Source organism: Eubalaena glacialis, chromosome X (genome assembly GCF_028564815.1).
Source record: "Eubalaena glacialis isolate mEubGla1 chromosome X, mEubGla1.1.hap2.+ XY, whole genome shotgun sequence".
In the NCBI taxonomy this organism is placed as follows: Eukaryota; Metazoa; Chordata; class Mammalia; order Artiodactyla; family Balaenidae; genus Eubalaena; species Eubalaena glacialis.
In genome coordinates, this window is record NC_083736.1 from 45088537 (window position 1) to 45109202 (window position 20666).

A 20666-nucleotide genomic window follows, 5' to 3' on the forward strand; every position below is an offset into this window, starting at 1 on the left:
AAGCCACGAGGTGCTGAGCACTGTGCTTTTGACACAGAAAGCCCTACCCTATGAACACCAGCGCTTGTGTTTGTGTCCCCCTCTCCCTTTTAGTTCCAAAGCTACTGAAGCCTCTAACTCTGATCTTTTACAGAACCAGTACCAGGCATTTATCAGAAGAGGCCAAGCCTCAGGTTTTCATACAGCCCAACCAGTAGTGTAAAAGTAAATGTCAGTAATCTCATTGGGCTCTTAACCTGCAACCCAGCCTATAGCATAAATTGCAGTGCCTTGGCCAATACTGTAGTAGGTCTTGCTCTTCTCCAGATATGGTGAAATGAAACACCTTGCTTCGGGTCCATTCCCTGTATCTACTTGCATTTCCCCTCAATATAATTTCCTGATTCTGAGGCAGCTCTCACACCTCATTTTCCCCTAAAGAGGGAAAGCAAAAAGTAAATTTCTCTTACAATCAAAGGCTAATGCCCCCCTAAAATGAAGAATCAACAAGGTCTCAGCTCAAGTTTAATAAAACTACAAAAGACCAAAAGCGATACCCTACTACTATACACATCAGTTTGCCTGCCCCATAATACAGCTTAGGCCATTCCCTCCAGAGGAAGAAAGGCTGGCCTCCCCAACCCCTGCAGGAAAGGCCTGTCCTGTCCCACACCACATCTCGGCTGAGTGTAAGGTCTTGTGTTTTAAGCATTACAATAGTACAAAATACAATAGTTTTGCTCTCATGGCTACCTACTGCAGCCTGGCCCTAAAATGGCCCAGTGCTCACTTCTGCTTAGAGAAATATTCTTTGCTCTTCTGGACATCAGGCTCGATGGTATCAGTGCCAGGCTTCCAGCCAGCTGGGCACACTTCCCCATGTTTGTCAGTAAACTGGAAGGCCTGAACTAGTCTCAGTGTCTCATCCACAGAATGGCCAACAGGAAGGTCATTTATGGTGATCTGTCGAAGGATACATTTTATCATCAATAATAAAAAGGCCCCTGAATGAGATGCCTTCATGGGCCTTTAAGACCCCATAGTCCTGAGCAATGGTGTGCTTGGGGTCTGATATCAGGGGAATGTTCATGGGTCCCAGTCCTCCTTGCTTCTTGGGTGTGTTGACCCATGCCAGGAGACAGAAGTGAGAATCCACAGAAGCACCAATCACTTGGCAGTTGAGTTTCTTAAATTCTTCTGCCCTATCTCTGATAGCAATGATCTCTGTGGGGCACACAAAGGTGAAGTCAAGAGGGTAAAAGAAGAACACAACATATTTTCCTTTGTAGTCAGATAGGCTGATATCTTTGAACTGACCATCTGGCATTACAGCAGTTGCTTTGAACTGGGGGGCATGGTGCCCAATTTTGGCATTTCCTGAAGACATATTGCTATCAGCAGTTCTCACAGACAAACCACAGAGGACAGTCAGGAAAGAGACACGCCAAAATAAATTCTTTGTATCCTCAAAAAAAAAAAAAAAAAAGTACTCTAGTGGAAAGATCCTCACTTCCCCCAGCTCAGCCATCAACTTGCTGTGGGGACCTCCTGTAAGGCATTTCATCTCTCTGGGCCTCAGTCTTCTCATATGTAAAATAGAGATGTCCTTCAGCAGTAACCAGCATTTTAGAAGCTCCAGTTAGTCTGGGCTCAAAGAAAATGAAAGAAAGAAAGGTATGAGGTAGTGTCTAAAATGCTAAGGTGACTTCAGCAAAAGTGCAATAGTAGTCCTAAGTCCTATTAGCTCAGAGTCCACAAGTCCTGGCCTTTTCTTCTACCCACCTCTCCATCTTCCCTCTTGTCCCTGGTGTAAGGTTGTGTTTGGTTCTGAGACCTTCATTCCATCAGTAAATATGTATGGCGATGGAAGCCCCAAGATTCAGATTGCCTCATTTCCATTTCTCAAGTACCCCTCACAACCATACCCCTCCACTTCTCATTTCCTTCCACTGCCTACTCTTACCTGACCTCTCTTCGGTAAGTGGTCCTCAGTGGGGGCGGGAGTGAGGGTGGGGGTCCATATTGCTCTCTAGAAGGCATTTTGGGAAATATACAGTGGTACTTTTGGTTGTCACAATAACAAGGGGGTGGGCAGGGTTCAGGGTTGCTAAAGTCCTGCAGTGCACATGACAGTCTTATCTCATGTGACTTTCGAATGTCTGCTAGACATTCATGTAGGTGAAAAGACTGTTTACGATTATCCGAGCTTATAACCCAACTCCATATTAAACAAAAACACCAAGTATTTTTATACAGTTTAAATTAACACTGAAGTTTTCAAAAATGCAACAATCGTAAATCAAGGGAAGATTGTGCGTTGTTTTATTCAGAATTTTACCAAGAGTTGTTCATCATTTGGAAAACCACATTGGAACCAAAAGTAAGGTCCAGCTGCTCGCCACTCAAAAGCCAATAAAGAGGCAAGTTGGTGGAAAGGAAAGTTTGCTTTATTTTGGATGCCGGCAACCCGGGAGGAGGGCGAACTCCTGTCCAAAGGCCGGCTACCCCCGACCCCCAACAACCAGTGTGCAAGAGCTTTTATAGACAGAGGGAGGGGGCTACATGCAGAAACAACAGTCAGCTCTGACGGTGCTCTTGAAATTGGTCATGCGGTGGTCTGACCAGCATCATCTTGATTGTTTTAAGTACAGTTAATCTTCAGTTCCAGGGTCGGTTTGCTCCCATTTCCTTGAGCCCAATTCTCAGAATTGTGGCAGCTTATGTCATGGTTACAGTCTGGTCATCCTGTAGTTCACTTCTTCTACCTGGTGGGGGTTTCAGTATCTACAACATAGCTCACAGGATATGGCTCAGAATATTATCTATGGCCCATGAAGAGGAACTAAAGGTCCTTGATTATGCTTAGTGACTATTATTATTTAGTCTTGGACTGTTTTCCTTTGTTTCTGAATTTTCTCACTCTCTGATTAAATTTATTCTTTAATAAAAGTTTTTCTACAGACAAAAGGCAGGCAGAGGACATTGTGGGGAGGACCATAGGGTCCTGCTCCATTTCAACATCACTATGGCAATGCCATTCGTGGTATTTGAGTGACCAATACAACACACCTGTATCAGTTAGCATTTTCAGGTGGAGGCCACTGACTTCATTATGTCTCCCAGTATAATCATGATTAAGCATTTAGATATCGAAATATGTTTTATTTTGTTAAAAAAATATAACTTTATGTCCTGAACATTACAGTTAGGACATTATGCTCATCTTTTCAAATTAGGTATATAGGTAAGTTACTTATCCACAAACTCCATTTCAGGAAAATAAAAGGGTATTACAAAATATTTGTTATAAAGTCATTATTGAGTTTGACGGTTGAGAATAACTATCTTAGAGATTCCTTTTTTAATAATCCTCAATTCTTGTTCATGAGCCTGTCTCCTGGCTTCAAGTTGTCTATGCTTCACAGCTGACATCCTCTACTTTCATGCTTTACAATTCCCTCAGAATTCATGTATAGTTTGTGGTATCCAACCTTCAAGATGGCCCCCGATGGGGTAAGGGGGGGAGGGATGAATTGGGAGATTGGGATTGACATGTACACACTACTATATATAAAACAGAAAACTAATAGGGACCTACTGTACAGCACAAGGAACTCTACTCAGTACTCTGTAATGGCCTATATGGGAAAAGAATCAATATTCTGTAATGACCTATATGGGGAAAGAATCTAAAAAAAAAGTTGATATATGTATATGTATAACTGATTCACTTTGCTGTATACCTGAAACTAACACAATATTGTAAATCAACTATACTCCAATAAAAATTAAAAAAAAAGATGGCCCCCAGTGATTCCTGCCTGCTGGTATTCATACCTTTGTGTAGTCCCCTCCCACACTGAATAAGGTTGACCTGTGTAATCAATAGTATATTGTGAAAATGATGGAATACTGTTAAGGCTAGGTCATAAACGACTTTACAGCTTCTGCCTGTCTCTCCCTCTTGGATCACTCTTCCTGGGGACAGCCTGCTGCCACGTGATGAGGACACTTAAGCGGCCCTATGGAGATGAGGAACTGAGGCCTCCTGCCAACAACCAGAACCTTGCCAGCCGTGTAAGTAAGCTATCTTGGTAATGAATCCTCCAGCCCCAGCCAAGTCTTCAGATGATGGCAAGCCCAGCTGACATCTTGACTACAATCTCAAGAAAGACCCCGAGTCATCAACAAGCTATTTCCAGATTCACGACCAGTATCAACTGTGTGAGATAAATATTTATTGTTTTTTTTTTCTGATTTCAGAGCCTATGCCGTTTTTAAAAAAATTGGAGTATAGTTGATTTACAGTGTTGTGTTAGTTTCAGGTGTACAGCACAGTGATTCATATATATATATATATATATATATATATATATATATATATATAATATTAGTTATATATATATTCTTTTTCAGATTCCTTTCCCTTATAGTTTATTACAAAATATTGAATATAGTTCCCTGTGCTATATAGTAGGTCCTTGTTGTTTATCTTATTTTATATATAGTAGTGTGTATCTGCTAATTCCAACCTCCTAAATTATCCCTCCCTCTTTATTGTTATTTTAAGCCACTAAGTTTGAGGATATTTTGCCAGTGATGACTGACCTTTTTTTTTTTTTATTGAAGTGTAGTTGATTTACAATGTTGTGTTAGTTTCAGGTGTGCAGCAAAGTTATTCAGATATATATATATATATATATATATATATATGTATATTTATATACATATATATTCATTCTTTTTCACTCCCCCCCAAAATTATTTTCCATTATAGGTTATTATAAGTTACTGAATATACTTCCCTGTGCTATACAGCAGGTGCTTGTTGTTTATCTATTTTATATATAGTAGTGTGTATCTGTTAATCCCAAACTCTTAATTTATCCCTCCTCCCCCTTCCCCTTTGGTAACCATAAGATTGTTTTCTATGTCCATGAGTCTGTTTCTGTTTTGTAAATAAGTTCGTTTGTATTCTTTTTTTAGGTTCCACAAATAAGTGATATCATATGATATTTGTCTTTCTCTTTCTGACTGACTTCGCTTAGTATGATAATCTAGATAATCCATGTAGCTGCAAATGGCTTTATTTCATTCTTTTTATGGCCGAGTAATAATACATTGTATACATAAACCACATCTTCTTTATCCATTTGTCTGTCAGTGTACATTTAGGTTGTTTCCATTTCTTGGCTATTGTAAATAGTGCTGCTATGAATATAGGGGTGCATGTATCTTTTTGAATTATAGTTTTGTCTGGATATATGCCCAGGAGTGGGATTGCTGGATTGTATGGCAACTCTCTTTTTAGTTTTCTCCATAGTGGCTGCACCAATTTACATTCCTACCAACAGTGTAGGAGGGTTCCCTTTTCTCCACACCCTCTCCAGCATTTGTTATTTGTAGACTTTTTAATGATAGCCATTCTGACCAGTGTGAGGTGATACCTCATTGTAGTTTTGATTTGCCTTTCTCTAATAATTACAATGGTGAGCATCTTTTCATGTGCCCATTGCCCATCTGTATGTCTTCTTTGGAGAAATGTCTATTTAGATTTTCTGCCCATTTTTTGATTGGGTTGTTTGTTTTTTTAATATTGAGTTGTATGAGCTGTTTGTATACTTTGGAAATTAAGCCCTTGTTGGTCGCAACATTTGTGAATATTTTCTCCCAGTCTGTAGGTTCTCTTTTCATTTTGTTTATGGTTTCCTTTGCTGTGCAAAGCTTATAAGTTTCATTAGGTCTCATTTGTTTATTTTTGATTTTATTTATTTTGCCTTGGGAGACTGATCTAAGAAAACATTGCTACGATTTATGTCAAAGAATGTTTTGCCTATGTTCTCTTCTAGGAGTTTTATGGTGTCATGTCGTATATTTAAATCTTTAAGCCATTTTGAGTTTATTTTTGTGTATGGTGTTAGGGAGTGTTCTAACTTCATTGATTTACATGCAGCTAGGTGACTGACCTTTTTATGCCTTTCCTAAATTGTCAATGTCTCCTGAATAGAATATAAGCACTAGAGGGCATAAAGCTTGTCTGTTTTGTCCATTACTGTATCCCCCAAGTGTAGAACAATGCCTGGCACATGGCAGCTGCCCTGGCACATAAGCAGCTGCCAAATATTAATTGAATGAATGAATTAACTTTGGCAAAAGAGATATAAATAATAAAAAGGGAAATATGACTATCATTATTTGTAAGCAATATAATTGTCTACATAAAAAATCCAAGACAGTCAATCGAGAAACCATTAGAACCAATAAAAATAATTTAGCAAAGTGGCAAAATACAAGAGCAGCATACAAAAAGCAATAATATTTTTATACACCAACAATAATCTACTGGACATTGTAATAGATTTTAAAAAGATCCCAGTCACAACAACTCCCAGAACTATAAATTGCCCAGGGGAAAAAAATCTATAATCAATGTACAAAATCTAGATGAAAAAAAACAAAACGTTACAGATGGAAATGGAATAATATCTGAGTAAAGTGATAGATATGTTGTATTTCACTATGGTAAAACTCTATATTGTAAAGATGTCAATGACCTATAAAAGTCTATAAATTTAATCCCAATCAAAATCCTAGTGAAAAGTTTTACAGAACTCAACAAATTGATTCTAAAAATCACTTGGAAGAGAAAAAGTGCAAAAATAGCTGAGACAATTTTGAAAAAGAATAGTGGGTTGAGACTTACTTGCCCTATCAAATATCAAAACACACATAGAGGTGTAGTAATTAAAATTATGTGGTAATGGAAGAAACACTGACAAATGAATCAATGGATCAGAATAAAGAGTCCAAAACAGATCCAACTGTATAAGGGAATTCAGTTTTTGACAAAGGAGAAAGGATAAAGTACTCAGTGAATGGTCTTAGGAACACTGGTTATCCACTTAGGAAAAATAAAGTTAGATCTTACATCACAACTTTCATAAAAGTAAATTTCATATAGATTAAAGGCCTGAACATAAAATATAAAATTATAAAAGGAAATATAGGGTAGGGTAGACATAAAACATAGAGATACAGGTAAATAAATTTGATTGCATCAAAAGCACAAAACACCTCTAAGACAAAACAGGAAAACAAAAGTACCTCATAATGGTCAAGGGCCATCAGATTGCCTAATATTTGTTATTTTATGAGTTGAATATTAAAAATGATTTTGACAGATTTTGCTTTGTTTTGTGCTTTTGGGCAATGAAGAAGCTATCTTTGCTTTATGTTTCAAGACAGCAATGCCTCTTTATCTTGGGCTATTTATAGTATCTATTCTCATGGATAGAGAATGTTGTACAACAGTTAATAAGTAATTGTGGGGATTTTCAGAATGGCTGAGTGAGGAGCTTGGAAGACACACTCCCCCCAAAAAAATCAATAATAAAACTTAGAAAAATGATCAAAAACCCCTTGGGTTTTTGGAAGTAACTGTTTGCCACCTCTAGAAGATGATGCCAAACAGTTATTTCCAGGAGCCATCAATGTAGAAGGCTCAGTAAATGATTCATGTAGACCGGTTTTCCCTGCCATAATTCAGCATTTGATCACGCTTTCAATTTATTTTATTTTATTTTTTTTGTATCCTTTCAATTTAGATTTTGCCTCTTTGTACTGCAGGCACAGGGCAGGGTACATTTATTGACTGTATTTATTGATACAGTCAATAAATGTATCCTATATAAATGAATTTTTTACCAGCTCTATATTCTAGGGTAACGGGGGTGCTCAGAAAATAAATGCTGTCAGTTGGACAGAGCCAGTCTGGGATTTAGCCAACATAGGCAGGCTTATAATGCAGTTGTAGCACAAGGACACCAGGGAGGGAAGACTTTGATAGCTGGCCCTATTAAAATCCCATCATTCATTCAAAAAATGTCACCAAGTACCAATCACAAAGCACTGATGATGCAGAAATGAACAAGGCACCATTCTCCTCTAAGGAGTTCAGTGCAATGTTGGGAGACACATAATAAACACCTAATTTCAATTCATTGTGATCAGCACTGACACTCACAAAATGCAGTGGAAAGGAACCATTAACTCTACCTGAAAGAGTGATAAAAAGCAAAAGGTCACATGGGGCTAGGGTCAGAAGGCCTGCCAATGTTGTGTCTGGTAATGTGATGTCATTCATTGAGGGCAATACCAGGTTGTTTAAATAAACAGGTACCTAAGGCACCAGCAAAGCAGGGCATCACAAAAAGTGGAATCAATTTTACATTATATATAAACCATGGAAAAATCAGAAATTGGTTAGATTTTGTTCTGTTTTATGATTTAGTATCATTTTATTTTGAATTACATATGGGGTGGGAAGCGAGGGGGCGTAACTTTTTCTAAACTATATTGAAAAACAAATACACTAACATAAAAATGCATATAACATAAATGTACAGCTAAAGGTTATTATAAAGTACATCATGTGACCATCACCCAGGCAAGAAATAGAACATAGCCAGTGGCATCCCAGGAGCACCACTTAGAATGGCCAACTGTCTTGGTTTGCCTTGAACTATTACAGTTTTAGCACTGAAAGTCCTGAATCCCAGGAAACCCCTTCCTGGGATATCAAAAGTCTCAGTTTTCACTGGTGGGTGCTAAATATTGTTGAGGGGGGGAGTATAAAACCTGTATGGTGGCCCCCAAAATAGGGGGTGAAAACAACACAGTTTTTAGTGCGAAACAAATATGGTATAGATTATCTGCCTTCTGCAGTTGTTGTAGCTGTTTTTTCCCCTGGCTACTAATATTGACAACATGATTTTGGTTCACAGTAATGGATCATTCATTATTGCATCACTCTGAATGAATAATGGATGATTCATTGTTGCATCGCTCTGAATGATGCCACTTCAGTGTGCAACTTAAGTGTATTGTAATCATGAGTATTAACAGTCTTTGACTTTGCCTGTACTTTGTTGTGATTCATATTGAAATAGTGCTAGTTTAACCTTTAACATTGTAAATATTGTCACCATGTGTCTTTGTCTGCTTAGGCGGCAGTAACAAAATACCATAGACTGGGTGGCTTAAGCAACAGAAATTTATTTCTCACAATTCTGGAGCCTAGGAAGTCCAAGATCAAGATGTTGGCAGGTTTAGTTTCTTCGGATGCCTCTCTCCTGGCTTGTAGATTGCTGCCTTCTCCCTGTGTCCTCACATGGTCTTTCCACTGTGTAGCGTGCACTCCTGGTGTCTCCCTGTGTGTCCAAATTTCCTCTTCTTATAAGGACACAGTCAGATTGGATCAGGGCCCACCCTAACAGCCTTAAATCACCTCTTTAAAGGCCCTATCTCCAAATAGAGCCATATTCTTTGATACTGGGGGTTGGGGCTTCAACATATGAATTTGGGAGGGACACAGTTCAGCCCATAACACCATGTTCTGTAAGAATGCAGATAATGAAAATGAGAACCATTACAATACCAATGCTAGCATCACCGAAAAAGAAGGCTAAACTACTGTGTTATTTTAGACAGATGAAGATCATATACAACTGGATTAGGGAGATAAATAACCCAAACAGGACCTATTACACAATATAAAGAATTTGGGATTGGGCATGGTGAAGAATGGTATGTGAAAGCACATATAGAGACTGAATCTTACAAGTCCTGGATGAGACTGGCAAGTACTTCTAAATCAATCAAAAGTCTCCACAAAAGACGCCACTGCTCGGCTGAAAATAACAGCCACTGAATTAGCTTGGGCATACCACACAAATGAACATGCATTATCATGTTATTCCTTTGATTACTCTGTGAAACTGTCTAAAGTTACATATCCTGATTAAGAGGTTGCAAATCTAAGCAAACAAAAGGGGGAAATTTTGATAACAGATATGTAGGTCCCTTATAGCATAGATCTGATTCTGTCATATCTTACCAATGATCATGCTTTTTACCGCGTGTCAAATGATGAGTCTGATCTCAGCAAGAAAAAACTTAGTTATTAGGTACTTCAATTTTTTTTAAAAAAGGTAGAGTTTCATATTGCTTTCTTGATACCTATGAAGATGTTAATGAAACCACAGAAAGCAGAACAATACAAACTAGATTTTGCTCATCTACCTGCATATTCAGCAGACAGTACACACATAAATTTTGCAAATTCCATTCAGTCTATAAACGTACTAAAGAAAATGAAAATATTTTGCCCGTTAAATGTCCTGCACACCTTGTACACAACGCTGCTTAAAAGGAGTGTGTCTTGCTTACCTGTGAAATTAGAGCTTTGATAATGAAAGTTTGGGGTCATTTTCACTTTCTTCAAAACATGCAGAAGCACATAATGAGATTTCTTAGTTTATAGAAATGGAAGGAGACAGCATCCTTAGACACGTGCCTACAAGATGCCTATCATTATTGCTGGCCATAGAAAAGGTGCTAAAATGTCAGCCTGTCATAAAATCATAATTTCAAAGTGTAGGACAAGAACTATGTCCTTCTCTAATTTAGAAAGACATTGAGAATGTGAATGGAGAAAAGGATTATAATAAAACATCAATTTATCTGCTGTTTCTCTGAAAATGTCTGAAGATCTTTGAAGAGGTCACATGAAGCCTAGAAAAGGGTAAACTCCCTGCACCCGAGCTGTTTGATGTTATGCGTACATTGCAACAAAAATTCATATGGCAAAAAAAGACTCATTTTTGGAAATAACTTAAAAAAAAGTTCCCCAAAAGGGCAGCCACATTAAACAGGACTTTCTCAATTTCTTTAATAAAACTATAACTTATCTGGAATCCAACTTCAATTTCACAAGTTCAAATTACCTCGTGCTTTAGAACCATTTTTCCTGAGAAAGAGAAGCTTATGACATCTAATTTGTTTCAGAGGATTTTAAAATGATAGGCATGTTAGACGTGAATAGTCCATATATGAATTTAAAGATGCAAAAGACTTGATTGACAAATAGCTGATTTCCCAAAAACAATTTTTTTTTTTAGTCCTTATGCTCCAGAAGTCTTAATTCAGCTTTGACCTAGAGTGTGAGGGTGGAGGGTGAAGTGTGTACTAAAATTTGGCTGGCTGGTAATCTCAGGAGGCAAGTTTATACCTCTGTCTAGGGAGAGTCCTAGTTGTGAGGGGGAAAAAACCAGGAGATGGGAATCAGTGGTTATAGACTTGGGTTCTGTTCCTCTCCATCTGAGCTAACCTCTGAACTTTGGTTGACTCCATTCTTACAGTAGTCAAAGGCAGATTCCTTACCTCCTTCTAAGAGTAGTAGAGGGGGCTCAGAAATGGAGAGGAATGTGGCGATGGGAAAACAAGGTCACTGTTCTCCCTTGTTCTTGATCTCTTCCTTCTGAAAATTATTTCTTCTGCTTTGGGAATCACTAGATATTTATTCAACAAATCTGGAGCGGAGTTAGAGGTTTCTTCACTCCTTAGAAATCAAAGTTCTCGGGACTTCCGTGGCAGTCCAGTGGCTAAGACTCCGCGCTCCCAATGCAGGGGGCCTGGGTTCGATCCCTAGTCTGGGAACTAGATTCCACGTGCCGCAACTAAAAGATCCCACACGCAGCAACGAACATCCTGCATGCCTCAACTAAGACCCGGCACAGCCAAATAAATAAATAAATAAATAAATAAATAAATAAATAAATAAATAAATAAATAAATAAATAAAGGTCAAAGTTCTCATTGGGCAGGGAGCCAAGTGTTTCAAGTGTTTGTGTTTGTTGGTTTGTAAGGGGTGGGAGGGATGAGGTAGCTGGAGTTGGTGATTAATGAAGACCTAGTTTCTTTCTTTGGAGAGTACTCAGGTTAGCTTATAGGAAAGTAGGTTTGTTTCCTGGGTTCTGCCTACAGGAGAGAAATAAGTTCCCTCTTCAGAGGAAACCAACAGCCCCCAGGAACCAGGAGTCAAAACATGGCTCAGGGTCCAAGAAGGAAGCCCTTCTCTGTTGCCAGTTCTTCCCTCTAAGCCATTGTACTCTGATTCCATAGAACAGCTTTTCTATCCTGCTGTCCAGGAATTGTTTTTTCCTCAGCTGTCTGTTGCAGACTGTGAAGTGAAGAGGGCACTGGAGGAGAAGTCAGGAGACTGAGCTTTTCACGCGCTCACTCCCTCTTACTTCAACCCTACCCATTTCCTTGCCTTGCTAAGAGATATATCTGCAAAATGGGACTGATGATACATTACTGGGTTGTTGAGAGGATTAACCACGAGTGTAGGTGAAGTGCCCATGCCCCAGATTCTCAGTGCCTATCAGCTCTATGGGAATCAAGAGTTGCCAGGCCTAGGCCCTTGAAAGCCAAGGCATTTGCCCTCTTTCCATCCACAATGAAAATAACAGTAAACACATCACTTTACATATATTAACATGTTAGTCCCCCCAACAACCTTATGAGTTAGGAGCTATTATCCTCATTTATGGAACTCGAGACTCAGAGAGGTGAAGTAACTTTCTTAGAGTCACACAACTAGTAAGTGATGGAGTCGCTATTTGGACCCAGGTAGTCTGGCTGCAGTGTCTGTTCCCTGCGAGGCTCCCAGGCTGAAAGTTCCTTCTGCTCTTGCCCATGTCTGCAGAGTTCATTCCCAGGATGTGACAGTACCTGCTGTTCCCGCCTCAGCGACGGGAGCATACAGACCGCCCGAAGGTCCCACTTTGCCTGCTCTGGTCCTTTCTGAGCAAAACAAACAAGCTTAGCCCCACTCTCACCACTGTCTATCCATGAGACCACAATTAAGCCAAGATTTGGACCTCAAACCTGCCCAAATTTGCATTTGGGTGATAGGGAAGGAACCTCAGAAACCCAGGTCCTTTAGGAGTGAAGTACAGAGGGAGTGAGGTTATGGCTGGGGCTAATGAGCCCCAAGAATGTGGAGATTAACCCTTGCTGGTGCCAGACCCTCCCCAGGGGTGCCAGTGGTCCACCCTCTAGGGCTCCCAGCTTCCCTCACCTGGGAAATGGGCATGGCAAAAGAGACAAAGAGGTGAGTGGTGGAGACATCCTGCAGCACCAAATGGGCTTTGGTTGCTCTGGTGAATCCTAAGGACTTACACGACTTTGCCCCCCTCCCCCACCAGGCCTGAGCTGCCTCTTCCTGGCCCTTGGCAGTGCAGCCTGCAGGCAGATGAGTCTTTGCTGTGGGACCCATAATACTGCTAACAGCCAGCTGCCATAAGGTGGGGCAGGGGCACCCCAGCCGGGAGGGGTGTGCGGCAGGCTACAGTTTGAAAGGGGCCCTGGGGTTGCCTAGCAGCCATCAGACCACACAATAGCCTTGAGGAGTGTTTGTCTCCTTTGACTGTCTACTCATAGGGAAGCAGACAGGGAAAATGTATAGGAGTTGGGGTGGGGGACTAGTGTCAAAGAGTCTCTCCTTGACCAAACTTTAGTCAGGCTCCAACTATCTTCTCAACTAGGCCCTGACTTTTGAGCTTCTGTGTTCCTCTCTGCATTGTCCAATTTTAGCAAGAATCCTAAGTCTCTTTAACCAGAATGCCCCCCATCTGATCACCCTCAATATTTGATCTAATTCCTCATCTTTTACCATCCCCCAGGTGATGTCTGATCACCCTGACTGCCTTCAGTTAGAATCCTGTTAGGTCAGTTTAGCCAGAATCCCCCCTTACTCCTGTTGCTTCCTCTTAGTAGTCTTTCATACACCGATATACCCGCCCTAAACTTGTTCCTTGATTACAGATCCTTACCCTTCCTTGTTGTATTCCAAGTTAAACCCCATCTCTTTCCCGATGGTAAACCCCATTGTAGTACTCCCCCAAATAAAGTCTGCCTTGCTGTCTTTAACAAGTGTCATGAATAATTTTTTTATGAACACTGGCATGATTGTTCCAAGACAAGGACCTGAAATTACCAAGCACAGAGTGAGGCTTTCCTCAGAAAGGGCATCATTTAGTGAAGTTTGTGTATGGTCAAATAATTTTTAACAACTACCTGGAATAGCATTGCTAGCCTGCTAGCTAGATGTAGCCAGCTCCCCTTGGCCTAGGATCCCCTCCACGGGCTGCCAGACTTCTAGAAAATCCAGAAGCAGGCTGGGCCCTTTCTCCACATGTACAGCTTTTCCTGTCTGAGGCTCTTTCCTGCCTTATTACACCATCATCTTGACTACAGGGTCTGCCTTGGGCACTTTCCTACCAGACATGGATCTCAGCCAAGTGATGGGAAAAAGAATAAGGGTTTTGTGTCTAGAGTATATAAAAAACCCTTACAACTCAATAATAAAAAAATAACTAACCCAATTAAAACATGGGCAAAGAATTTGAATATACAATTCTCTAAATGAGATATATGAATGGCCAAAAAGCAAATTAAAAGATGCTCAGACATCATTAGTCATCAAGCAAATGCTGCAAATCAAAATCACAATGAGATACTACTTCACATCTACTAGGATGACTAGAACAAAAAAAGTCAGATAACAAGTGTTGACGTGGAGGATGTGGAGAAGTAGAAACCCTCATACACTGCTGGCGGGAACATATAAAATGGTGCAGCCACTTTGAAAAATAGTCTGGTGGTTCCTTAAATGATTAAACATAGAGTTACCATATGAGCCAGCAATCCCACTTCTAGGTATCTACCCAAAAGAAATGAAAACATATGCCCACACAGAAACTTGTACGTGAATATTTACAACAGCATTATTCACGATAACCAAAAGATGGAAACAACCCAAATGTCCATCAACAGACAAATGGATAAACAAATATGGCATCCATACAATGGAATATTATTCAGCTATAAAAAGGAATGAAGTACTGATACATACGCTACAACATGGATGAACCTTGAAAACATTATGCTAAGTAAAGGAAGCCAGTCACAAAAGACTATATACTATATGATTCCACTCATATGAAAGTTCAGAAAAGGGAAACATATAGAGACAGAAAGTAGATTAGTAGATGCTTAGGGCTGGGAGGAGGGACTGAGGAAATAGAGGGATGACAGTTAAATGGTTTCTTCTTGATGTGATGAAAATGTTCTAAAATTAACTGTGATGTTTACACATATCTGTGAATATACTAAAAACCATTGAACTGTACATACACTTTATATATATATATATATATATATATATATATATATATATACTTTTATTATTTACCCATTAACTCCATAATATGCCAATCACGAGCTAGTTTTCAGCAGTTACATTCCCTTGATCACGGCTGCATAATGATGTGATTAATTGGAAAACAGGGAGACCAGAGACACGGCCAGAGGTGACATCACACAGCCTATGCCACTGCAAAACAATCGTCAAATTCAGTGGCGGTTTGTAAAGCCAGTTCAGTTCTGCTCCCCTTGCCAGAGATTCTCACGTTTGTGAAAATTGGACCAACAAGTGGTGGGGCTCCATTTCCTGGTTTGAATTCTCAGTGGCTTTATCCAGAATCTCACTGGCAACTGGTTACTGTAACACCAGCCCAACCTTCTCTGCCCCCATGCTGGGCACTTCCAATTGTTAAGATAATACTGTAGGTTGCTGTCCCCTATGCTGAACTTGAGCTTCTTCAGGAAGGTTTTGTTTTCCATGAGATCCACTGCATTGAACATGTCAAACCCTTTCATTTTGGTGAGAACGAGGGCATTGCTCATGAGGTCTAGAAGAGGGGTCTGGGTATGAATATTGTAGAAAGAATAAGCAGCCTTTAGACTCTTGTGGGTTGGGTGGTTTATGATGGGAGACAGAAGTGTATAAAAGCTCAGCAATCTGTCACCTCACCGTTTGCATTCTCCACCACAGAAGTGTCGGTGATATATTCTCCTGGGGGTAGAACCAATGTTCACCTCCTCCTGGCTCCTGACTGGCATGAGGTGAAACTGCTTCAGGTACCAGGTGAGGAGCTGGTGCACTATTGGAATGTCCTTTTTTCCCATTGGTTGCGGCCCAGCTGTCTTGGGAATCTCTGGCAGTTGGTAGAACTTCATGGTGCATTGCATGGTCATATTTCTGCTCAAGTGGGAGAACTTCACTTCAATCAGCTTCCGTGGGTTTAGGGACCGATGCTAGTACCTGCAGGTGCCAACAGGCTTTGGTAATACCATCCCAGCAGTGTAAACAGCTTGGAAGATGCCCTCCAGGTGAACCCTCTGGGTTATCTCACAGATCAGGACTGGAGCCACCCTCTTGGAGTGCAGCTTCTTATGGACACACAGGAAGTTGATCTCTACCATCTTCTTCTCTGTGTCATAGATATGGATGTTTGCTGGGATGGCGATGATGAGTCCAACCAGTTTCTGAGTTGAGACCACTAAAACCCCACAGTGCCACTGGGGGAGCCAGCCAGGCGGCCGGAGAGCCCACATTATTCTGGGGAATAATCAAATCGGAACATCATCATCTTCCACATAATTCTCGTTCAGGAGGATGTATAGTTCTTTCAGCACACAACGGTCCCCCTGGTCCAAGGCGTCCCAGGTGAAGCCCTGGGGCAGGGTGTAGGGCTCCTGGTGGATATTGTCTTTGTCAGGCTCCACAGGACCGTGCATGTTCACAACTTCTCCCAGTTTGGGGATGGGCTGCATGTCCCAGAACTGGTAGCTTCACTTGCTAGCCTCCTCCATGGTTTTTGCAGGTCCCTTGAGCCACCGAAAAAAGTTCAGTGGCCTTCTGTATTTCCTGGATCCTCTCTGCTGGCAAAGAGTTCATCCTAACAGGCTGATCCTGGGCTGAATCTGTCTCACGGCCTTTTTCTTTCTTCTTTTTTTGTTTCTTTTTCTTCTTTTTGGCTCCAGTGTCATTGGCTGGACTCAAATCACCTCGGTTGTAGCTGTTGTCCTCCTCGTTCTTGCAATCGCTGCAGTGCTCATGGCCATTTCCATTGCATTTCCGGCTGCATTTCCGGAATGCATTGGAGGTGCCCGGGGCTTCACTGCTGTATCACTGTCGTCCGCCATCTTGAGTTGCCTGTACATACACTTTAAATGGGTGAATTGTATGATATGTGACATGTGAATTACATCTCAAAGATTTTTAAAAAACATATCAGGGATAAAAGAAATGAGAAAAAATTTAATCCAAATAAAAGAGAGCAATAGAAGGGCTTGCTTCACCTCCTACACACATGCACGCACACACTACCCTTCCAACTCATCTGTGGTACCTAGAATAGTTCCTGTCGCATATATAGTAGGTGCTCAAGAAATATTTGTTGAATTAACGAATTTAGTTTGTATCTAAGAATGGATGTATTGGGGATGGGCAAGGGAGTAATACAATAACTGAAGGTTGTCCACTGGGGGAGAAGAACAGGGTCTAGATGGGCATGGGGTGTGTGGGGGTAGTCACTACAAGTTCTCTCTGTATATATTTTGTCAGCCTGGTAGACAACTATTGGTTGGCCAAAAAGTAAGATATTATCAAAAAACCCGAACGAACTTTTTTGCCAACCCAATACTTCCCTGAAATCCAGGGAGACACATCAGTATTTTTAAAAATTAATTAATTAATTAATTAATTAATTAATTATTGGCTGCATTGGGTCTTCGTTGCTGCATGCAGGCTTTCTCTAGTTGCGGCGAGCGGGGGCTACTCTCGTTGCGGTGCGTGGGCTTCTCATTGAGGTGGCTTCTCTTGTTGCGGAGCACGGGCTCTAGGCGCATGGGCTTCAGTAGTTGTGGCATGCAGGCTCAGTAGTTGTGGCATGCAGGCTCAGTAGTTGTGGCTCACGGGCTCTAGAACGCAGGCTCAGTAGCTGTGGTGCACAGGCTTAGTTGCTCCGCGGCATGTGAGATCCTCCTGGCCCAGGGATCAAACCCATGTCCCCTGCATTGGCAGGCGGATTCTTAACCACTGTGCCACCAGGGAAGTCCCGAGACACGTCAGTTTTTAGCTGCTTCATCCTAGACTCAGTCACCACTTCCTCTAATCAAATCCCTTTTCTTGCCAACTGCTCTGTCATATTCTGCTCTTCCCATGGCCACCATTTCCATTCCTCTCTTGCAATCTCACTACCTGGATGACTGCAATCCCACTAGGAGTAGAGCAGACTCAACATTCAAAGAGCTGTCTTATGAGGTAATGAGCTTCATGTCACAAGAGGTGCTTAAGCAGAGGATGGAGACCTACTATTAGGATTCTGTAGATACCATTCCTGTATGAGATTCCATCACATACTATATAAGCATGGTCAATTTACGTAACATCACTTAATTTCAATTTCCTCATCTGCATGCACACATACACTCCCTCAAACTTAATTCAGATAGTCCCTACTTCAAACAAATCCACAATAAGGAATTCTGGATTTTCAAGCCAATAACCTTTTAAAGGTACAGGAAGGATATATATTTTTAAAATAGTCAATAATAATCCAAATAATAACCCAAAGTATGAAACACACGAGTCCATACTGATAAAAATAAATGATTGAACAAATGAATAAATAGAGGAGAAGGGAAAAAATCTTTCATACAGAATGATTCCAAATAATATATGTATTCCCTTCCTCTAGATGGTGGAGCTTAACACCCTCCCCCTCGAGTATGGGCTGGACTTAATAACTCACTTCTAACCAGTATGTGTACAGAATAGAGATTTTGATAGAAATGGAAACGTAGTAACTTTCTGATGGAGAAATCTGGTAGACACTAACTTAGAAAGGTGATGAAAGTTCACACCACCAGTGATGTCATGAGGATGTCATGCCCTCCCTGACTGATACCATGAGATGAGAAGGGCACTTCACCTCGGTGGTGTTCTTCCCCCAAACCAGTCACCCCCAGTCTAGTTATAAGGAAAACATCAGGCAAACCCAAATTGAGGGACATTCTACAAAAATACCTGTCCAGTACTCTTCAAAACTGTCAAGGTCATGAGAACCAAGGAGAATGACAAACTGACAGACCAGAGGGGACTAAGGGGACATGATAACTAAATACAAAATGGTAGCCTGGATTGAAGCCTGGAACAGAAAAGAACATAAGTGGAAAAACTGGTATAATACAAATAAATTCTGTAGTTTAGTTTACAGTAATGTAACAATGTTGGTTTCTTAATTTTGACACAAGGGCCACAGTTATGTAACATGCTAATATAAGGGGAAACAGGATGAATTTTTGGTACTATCTTTGCAGCTTCTATGTAAATCTAAAATTATTCTAAAATAAAGTTTATTAAAAAGAAACAAAAAGAATAGTCTCAAGATTCCTTTAATAAGATTTAAAGGATCTTAATTCAACCATCCATCCAGGATTTTTGTAGAGAGAGGCACTAGAGCATAATGGTTAAGACTTGATTGAGGGCGCGCCGCGTGCGCGCGCGCGCTCGCGCCGCACAGATGGCGGCAGTTGGCTACGATGTCCGCTCGAGCTCTCCAGGCTCGGCGGCTCCTGGTTAAGCGCCCGCCGCGCCCCGCGCCGCCGTCCCCGCCCCGCGCCGCGCGCCCGGGACCCCGCCGCGCCCCGATACGGGCGACGTCCTGCAGCAGATCATGGCCATCACCGACCGGAGCCTGGAGGAGGCGCGGGCCAGAAAGCATGCTCTGAATTGCCATGGGATGAAGCCTGCTCTCTTCAGTGTGCTCTGTGAGATCAAGGAAAAGACAGGTGAGCAGAGTAAAGCTCCGGAGAGAGAGGATTGCTAGCCAGTAACCCACAGCCAGGCTCCATGCTGCCCCTCCACACCCTGTCCTGGCTCAGGGAGGAAACCCTGCACCCACAGGCCCCGGGCCGGCACTGTCTGTGCGTCTGCTGCTCTCACTGCATCCATGATGGCTCCTGGCCTCTGCCATCTGTCTCTTCCTGTGAGTGCAGGGTCTAGGACTCACCGTGTCCTAGGACTGCCCTGGTACCTGGCACACAGTGTACACATCTTATATTTTTGTTGAATGAAGAACTGTTTCTAGTGACTGATACCGTTTAGGTGAAATCCTTTTTATCCTGTACACCTTACGGGAGTTCAGGAAGATTGAGTGTCTGGGGCCTGACTTAGAACACAAGGCTTATCATTCATATCATCCTGAAAAGAAAGCCACCCTGCACGTAAACCTAGTGTTGGCGGACGTTCCTGGAAGCACTACCCTATGAGTTCCAAGAATTGCCTTCCCATGCCTCCTCCGGCCTGTGGGAGGCACGCAGGTGCATCTTCCAGGGTTGATATGCAGGCACTCCACCTGTGTTCTTCTCTGCGGTGTCTGCCTGCAGCAGTCCCTGAAGGCCAAGGATACACTAGGAGTACACCCCCTTCCTGAATCCTTCCATTGAAACAGCAGTCCTTCTTGGTATCTGGTGGAGCTATCCTGAGGAAAACACATAAACCCTTTTTGGAGAGCTTTGAATGTAGCTGGGAGGACCCGATACTGGCCTAGTCCCTTTCCTGAAAACCTTGGGGCTGGGTGTATTACAGAACTCAGAATTTTGGGTTTTAGGTATGTGGTGTTGACAAGGGCTGAGGCAGAGCCTGCGTTCAGTGACTTTTAGCGTCAGAGTGGTAACAGTCACACACGCTGGTGTGGATCAGGTTTGCCTCCAAATGAACTTGAGTGCCAACTTGCGTAAAAACCTTTGGATCTTAGATTGCAGATGGGTATCCCCTTGAAGAGCTGCCAGGCTCCCTGGGCACTTCATACCGAGGGGCTTGTTCTGTCTTCTCTGAGCCGTGACTGTCCCCTGTGCTGGCCTCAGGTGCACATCTGTGCCTCACTTTGGTCAGTTCTGGGTTCGCTTTGTCTCTGAGGAACAAGAAGTCCCAG

At 41.7% G+C, this 20666-nt stretch overlaps 2 pseudogenes; both read right to left on the bottom strand.

Annotated features, from left to right (window-relative positions):
• Positions 1 to 733: 733 nt before the first annotated feature.
• LOC133082123 (peroxiredoxin-1-like) lies at positions 734 to 1366 on the bottom strand (annotated as a pseudogene).
• A 13908-nt stretch (positions 1367 to 15274) lies between these two features.
• Positions 15275 to 16872, bottom strand: LOC133082480 (glycylpeptide N-tetradecanoyltransferase 1-like; annotated as a pseudogene).
• Between the last annotated feature and the right edge of the window lie 3794 nt (positions 16873 to 20666).